The sequence below is a fragment of the Ailuropoda melanoleuca genome, chromosome 3, assembly GCF_002007445.2.
Source record: "Ailuropoda melanoleuca isolate Jingjing chromosome 3, ASM200744v2, whole genome shotgun sequence".
Classification (NCBI taxonomy): Eukaryota; Metazoa; Chordata; class Mammalia; order Carnivora; family Ursidae; genus Ailuropoda; species Ailuropoda melanoleuca.
The window spans coordinates 68,539,225-68,546,962 of record NC_048220.1 but is presented as its reverse complement, the minus strand read 5'-3'; positions in this window follow the sequence as shown (position 1 = coordinate 68,546,962).

Genomic DNA, 7,738 nt, shown 5'->3' with positions numbered 1-7,738 from the left:
GCAACTAATGGAAGCATCGAACTTTACATCGGAATCCGGGGATGTACTGTATGGTGATTAACATACTATAATAAAAAAAAATCATTAAAAAAAAAAGAAATCTGTTCCATCCTATACACCAATAATGAAGCAGCAGAAGGAGAAATCAAGGAATCGATCCCATTTACAATTGCACCAAAAACAATAAGATACCTAGGAATAAACCTAACCAAAGAGGTGAAAGACCTGTACTCCAAAGACTATAAAAAACTGATAAAAGAAATTAAAGATGACGTAAAAAAATGAAAGATGGTCCATGCTCATGGGTTAGAAGAACAAATATTATTAAAATGTACATTCTACCCAAAGCAGTCTACACATTTAATGCAATCCCTATCAAAGTACCACAACCATTTTTCACAGAGGTAGAAGAAACAATCCTAAAACGTGTATGGAACCACAAAAGATCACAAATAGCCAAAACAATCTTGAAGAAGAAAAGCAAAGCTGGAGGCATCACAATTCCAGACTTCAAGTTATATTACAAAGCTGTAGTGATCAAGACAGTATGGAATACTGGAACAGAATAGAAAACCCAGAAATGAACCCATAGCTATATGGTCAATTAATCTTCAACACAGCAGGAAAGAATATTCAATGGAAAAAGACAATCTCTTCAACAAATGGTTTTGGGAAACTGGACAGCAACATGCAAAAGAATGAAACTGGACTACTTTTTTACACGATACACAAAAATAAATTCAAATGGATGAAAGACCTAAATGTGAGACAGGAAACGATTAAAATCCTAGAGAAGAACACAGGCACTGACCTCTTTGGCATTGGCCATAGCAACTTCTTACTAGTTATGTTTCCTGAGGCAAGGGAAATAAAAGCAAAAATAAACTATTGGGACTACATCAAAATGAAAAGCTTCTGCGCAGAGAAGGAAACAACAAAGCTAAAGGGCAACCTGTGCAATGGGAAAAGATATTTACGAATGACATATCTGATAGATGGTTAGTGTCCAAAATATACAAATAACTTAATCAAACTCAACACAAAAAACGAATAATCCAGTTAAAAAATGGGCAGAAGACATGAATAGACATTTTTCCAAAGAAAACATACAGATGGCCAACAGACACGTGAAAAGATGCTCAACATCACTCATCATCAGAGAAATCCAAATCAAAACCACAATGAGATATCACCCACACCAGTCAAAATGGCTGAAATTAACAACACAAGAAACAACAGGTATTGGCAAGGATGTGGGGAAAGGGGAACCCTCTTGCACTGTTGGAGGGAATGCAAACTGGTGCAGCCACTCTGGAAAACAGTATGGAGGTTCCTCAAAAGATTAAAATTGAACTTCCCTACGATCTAGCTTTTGCACTACTAGGTATTTACCCAAAGGGTACAAAAATAATAATTTGAATGGATACATGCCCCTGACTTTTATAGCAGCATTATCAACAATAGCCAAATTATGGAAAGAGCCCAAATATCCACTGACTGATGAATAAATAAAGAAGATAAGGTACATATATGTAATGGAATGTTATGCAGCCATAAAAAGGAATGAAATACTGCCATTTGCAAAAACATGGATGGAGCTAGAGAGTATTATGCTAAGCAAAATAAGTCAGTTAGAGAAAGACAAATACTATATGATTTCACTCCTATGTGGAATTTAAGAAACCAAAAAACAAACATAGGAGGGGGAGAAAAAAGAAAGGAAAACCAAGAAAAAGACTCAACTAGAGAGAACAAACTAATAGTTCCAGAAGGGAGGTGGGGCAGGATAAGGGATGAGTTAAATAGGGTTGAATAGGTGATAGGGATTAAGGAGTGCACTTGTGATGAGCACCAAGTGCTGTATATAAATGTTGAATCACTAAATTCTACACATGAAACTAATATTACACTGTATGTTAACTAACTGGAATTTAAATAAAAAGTTGGAAGAAGAATAAAAGTTGACTCTCGCTCAGAGAAAAATAAATCATTCATGGTTACTAAACTTAGTGGACACTTCACACTTTCATAACTATACTTCTCTAATTATTTGTTCATGTATTCACATGTACAAATTAATGATATAAAAATATTTCAACAGTTACTCAAATATAAGGAAATTATACCAAATTATCCCTCATTATTATTCTGTGATAGTTTTTAAATTTGGTTTTCTTTCTCCTACATATTTCAAAAGCATGATTTCTGGATAAGTAGGTTAATAGACAACTGGGTTAAAATTAAAGAGCACAAAAGAGCTGAAGGTCGACTATGTGTTAAAAAAGTTTTTCTTATTTTCTTAATTAACTATTTTAAAAAATTTAACTGTTAATGGTATTGATACATGACTGTGTGAAAGAAAAGCCACCTTTTACATTTTGCTTTACAGTGGATAAGAGAATATAATTTAGATAGACCTGGAACTTGATTTTCCATTTCTCCTCTGAGTTAGTATTGAGTTTTTATTCTTTTTTAAGTCTCTTGTGATTCATCTAATGTTGGTCTATTTTTACATCTGAGGCATCCCTTATAGAAATGCATTCCCTGTTTATCAGCCAACAATTTAGATAAATGTCAAGTTCACACAGTAGAGAGAAGAAAAGGATTTCAAACAGCCATCCTTTATCAACGAGGACAAGTTTGTTGTCATTTAAATGCTAGATAGCACTGATACAACTGCCCCAGAAGTCTTGAAAGATAAATTTGTTTCCTGAGGCATCTATAACACAAACATTAGAGGTCAGAAACAGAGTAATAGGGACTAAAAAGATAAGTGACTGCTTAGCTGCTATTGTTCAGAAATCAAGAATAACTTGATGTGTGGTGGGTAAATGAAAAGATAATTGGATGGAAGAAGTGGAAGAAAAAAAAATGTGTACTGTGAGTTGAATAGGTTATAGACAAAATATTTATAGAGCTGAGGTTATGTTGTACTGAATGGACCTGAATGTATTCTAGATATATTCTTTGCTAATTTTGCTAGTACATGTGAGACAATTTTCACTATAACACTATAATTTACTCTTATTTATTAATTTAATATTAAATTCAACAATTCCAACAAGAAAATATTATGTATAATTGGGGCCAGCAACTGAAAACATGACACTAACCTGCAGGAGCTTCTCTTCTTAGAAAAGATACCATATTAAAAATAAAACAAAACAACTGACTGTACTGTTGTATTTTGATTAAATGGTCTGTAAACCAAGTACTAGGACTGAAAAGAGGGTGGCATCATAACATGAAGGATCTCTGATGAAGGTCTTATGGTGGATACTTGCTGGTTTGGGTCAAGAGCTGGCAAAGTTCCTTTGGGAAACTAGGTTGTACCAACTCTCAGTCCATGTGCATGGGTAGGCCTTCACCTCTGAATACAGGAGTCAGAATGCATGACTCAGATCTGGCCAATTAGAATACCTAGCTCCCAATGCATATCAACTGAATCAGGTGTGGGCCTGTGAGCCAACTTGGCCACTTAAGAGTGAATTTGACGATGTGTATGGAAGCCACAATAACAAATCCTCTCTTCAATCTACTTGAAACTTGAAGAAAGCTCTGGCAACTATCTTGTTATCACGTGTCATCTGAGAAGGTAAATTTGTATCCTGTTGCTGCCATAACAGATCACCACAAATTCAGTAGCTTAAAACAACAAAAATTTATTCTCTCATAGTTCTGGAGGCTAGAATTCCAAAGTCCAGAACCAAAGTGTCTGCAGACCCATGCCCCCTCTGAAGACTATGGTAAAATCCTTCCTTGCCTCTTCCTAGCTTCTGGTGTACTCTGGCAAGTAGATGATTACTACAATCTCTGCCTCTGTCTTGGAATTCTTCTTTTATCTCCTGTGTCTCTGTCCTTGAGTTCAAATCTATGTTTCCTTATGAGGACTTCAGTCATCGCATTTAGGGCCCACCCTAATCAAGAATGATCTCATCTTAACTTGATTACATATGCAATGACGCTATTTCCAAATAAGGCTATTTCACAGGTACCAGAGGTTAGGATTTTGATATATTTTCTTGGGGACACAAATCAAACCACAACAAGCTGGAGAGGACATGGTGCCCTTCATGTCATCCATAATGAGCCCATACCACTTCATTTAGCACTGAAAATATATGCTGTGAATGAAACTAATTATAATCTCCTTTAGTAAAGCATGTGATTATAAACAATGGTATTAAGAAGTGACACACCTCTTCTTTCTCCAATAAACGATACTGAATAAGGGCATAAGACAAAATACGTTGGGTTTCTCTGCTGCATAATAACTAAAATTGTGGTACTTTTATTTGAAATAATTTATTAAATTCAAGGAAGAATCTCAGAAAAAAAGAATGCCAGATGATCTCATTTAATAACCAACTAAGCTCAGAACTATTTAGAAACAAAATGAACCAAACAAGTTGAATCATTTCAGATGGTCACTTACTAATCACGAATATTTTCAACAGCTTAGTTATATCTAAGTTATATCTTATTCATTAAGAAATAGCTTATGAAAAGAACATTGGATAGAGTCAGAAGACTTAGGTTTTAGTTCAGACTCTATGACTAACCAACCCTACAACTTTGGAAAAGACCTCTAACTGTTCTGGATTTCTTTTTTCTGTAAAATGGAGGATTGATAAGACAATCTCAGAGGTCCCCCTTCCTCCTTAAAAATGTTTGCATAAAAATTTTTATCTTTTACCATGATCATTTTAACATTTACAGACCATGTTCTGCACATATCCATAAAAGCAATTAATCATAGAAAAGTCCTACTGTGCCTGAAGGTGGCTTTTACCATGTGAGAATAAAAAGCATGAGAAAATTCTGTGGTCACAAGATGGCTGCCACAGCTCCAAACATCACACCTTCACAAAGGAAAGTCCAAAGCAGTAAGGATGGTAAGGATAGAGACTTCTTTTATATATCTGTATAATAAGGAGGCAAGCCCATCCCAGAAGTCTTTGAGCAAACTTCTCTTTGGGTCTCATTAGCCAGGACTGACTCCCTGGCCCACTGACCCATGCCATAGCAACAAAGGAAAAAAGGACCAGTATTCAGCCTTTTCAGGAGAGACAGGCTCTAACAGCCCAAATGAAGAGGAGAGAAAAATGTTCTTTAGGCAACAAACAGCATCAGCCAGAGACTAAAGTGACTTTAGAACTTTTGTAACAGATTCTAACAGCCCCCTACCAGGATACAGAGCAGGGTCCTCAGCGGATTCAGTGAGAGATAAGGATTTTATTGATATCAATTTTTGTCAGTCATGCCAACAACTTTGGTGTGGCCTAGGCAATGTCACTTACTACATATATGACCTCAGATAAATTATTTAGTATCTCTACAGTCCTTAGTTTCCTGATTATAAAATAGGTGTAGTACTTACTTCAAAGCTTTGTTCTGATGATTAAATAAGAGAACATTTATAAAGTGCCTGTACAGTCCCTGACATGCAGTAGATACACAATAAATGTTTTCACTCTTTTACCTCTTCCTCACTTACCCTTACATGCCCTTCTTAGAAAGAAATCTCTTAATATAATTAATTTATATTAATTATATATAATCCAATCTACCTACCTCCTGCCCACTGTCCCCCCCCCCACCTACCTTCCCCAACCCTCTCTGTTTCCTAACTACATACTTCTTGAAAAGGGGCTGCAGGTAAACAATCCTTAAAAGTGGGTTATTAATAGCTGGCAGAGTATATATTGTGATGCCTATCTCTATTCTCTCAGGAATAAACTAAGCAGATATCTCTCTGGTGAGTTTTCTTAGGAAAGGCATTAAGCGACACGGTCATAGTGAGATGAGAAGATTCTCTGAGATTGCTCATCTGTTCATGTTGTCCAGAAACAATCATTAAGAGGGAACTGGACTAGTGATGAAGAATAACTAAAGGTGACAGGAGGACTTATAACCCTGGTTGATAGCCACCACTTATAAGAATTATCCCCTTTTCGGGATCCCTCCTACATTGTTGGTGGGAATGCAAGTTGGTACAGCCACTATGGAACAGTGTGGAGGTCCCTTAAAAAGTTAAAAATTGAGCTACCCTATGACCCAGCCATTGCACTACTGGGTGTTTACCCCAAAGATACAGATGTAGTGAAGAGAAGGGCCATATGCACCCCAATGTTCATAGCTGCATTGTCCACAATAGCCAAATCATGGAAGGAGCCGAGATGCCCTTCAACAGATGACTGGATTAAGAAGCTGTGGTCCATATATACAATGGAATATTACTCAGCTATCAGAAAGAACGAATTCTCAACATTTGCTGCAACATGGACGGCACTGGAGGAGATAATGCTAAGTGAAATAAGTCAAGCAGAGAAAGACAATTATCATATGATTTCTCTCATCTATGGAACATAAGAACTAGGAGGATCGGTNTAATAATAATAATCATAGTAATAAAAGAATTATCCCCTTTTCCCTCCTCCCATCCCATTAGGATAATAGGCATTGGCACATGTAGCTTGAAGAAACTTGCCTCAATCAAGCAAAAACATTTAGAAAGCCTACTATGTAGAGTGACTAACCTAGGTAAGCCCCCAATTATCTCCCTTACCCAGTCCCAAATCATTCCCTACCACCCAATGGCTACTTTAGGGCCATGAGACGGGGACAACATGGATGAGATGCACCAAACAGTTTAGAATAAAGATTCTTTTTTTAATTGTTTAATACATATTTTATTTACTTTACACTATGTGCCAGTCATTGTTATAATGTTGCTAAGTATATTAACTTATTCAAACATGTTAAACCCTTAAAGGAAGATATGATTTTTTTCTTTGTTCTTGTTGGCACATTTATTTTATTGTGGTAGGAACACCTACCATTAGATCAACCTTCTTCTTTTTTTTAAATAATAATATTTTTTTTATTATATTAGTCACCATACAGTACATCCCTAGTTTTTTTTAATGACTTTTTATTATATTATGTTAGTCACCATACAGTACATCCCTAGTTTTTGATGTAAAGTTCCATGATTCATTAGTTGCGTATAACACCCAGTGCACCATGCAATACGTGCCCTCCTTACTACCCATCACCNACCTATCACCAGCCTATCCCATTCCCCTGCCCCCCCCCCCGAAGCCCTCAGTTTGTTTCCCAGAGTCCATAGTCTCTCGTGGTTCATTCCCCCTTCTGTTTGAATAAAGATTCTTGAAAAGAAAGGTACAGGCCCAGCTCTTGAGTGTGCAATGCAAGTAGATAGGGGAAAAGAATAAAAGAAATTTTCTTGAGGAATGTGATTATATGCTAAGCCTTCCCCTTTATGAGTTCAAGAAATACAATCTAAAATTTTTATTTAAATTGAGATTACATATTTGCTGTTGTGATATAGCTCAAACAATTCACCACATGGGTCATGACATTATATACATTTAAAATATAACAAATGTGATAATATCTCATTTTCACTGAGCACTTACCCTGTGCCAGACATAAACTATGTGCTTTACACACATTTCTTCATTAATTCTTTCATTTACAGGGGCCCTAAGATCGGAACACCTATTTTCTCCATCTTTCACTGGAAGAAACTAAGATTTCAAGAGCAAGGCCTGCCACAGAGTCATTCTAAATTCCACCCCAACTGGTGCCTGTGTTTTGCCTAGCCTCCTGTACTTATCTCTAGTGTCACACTTAGCAGACTGTACTGAAATGAGCTTTTAACTGATCTTTCTCATCAGCTCGTTTAAACCATCTGTCTTGAGATTCTAAACCT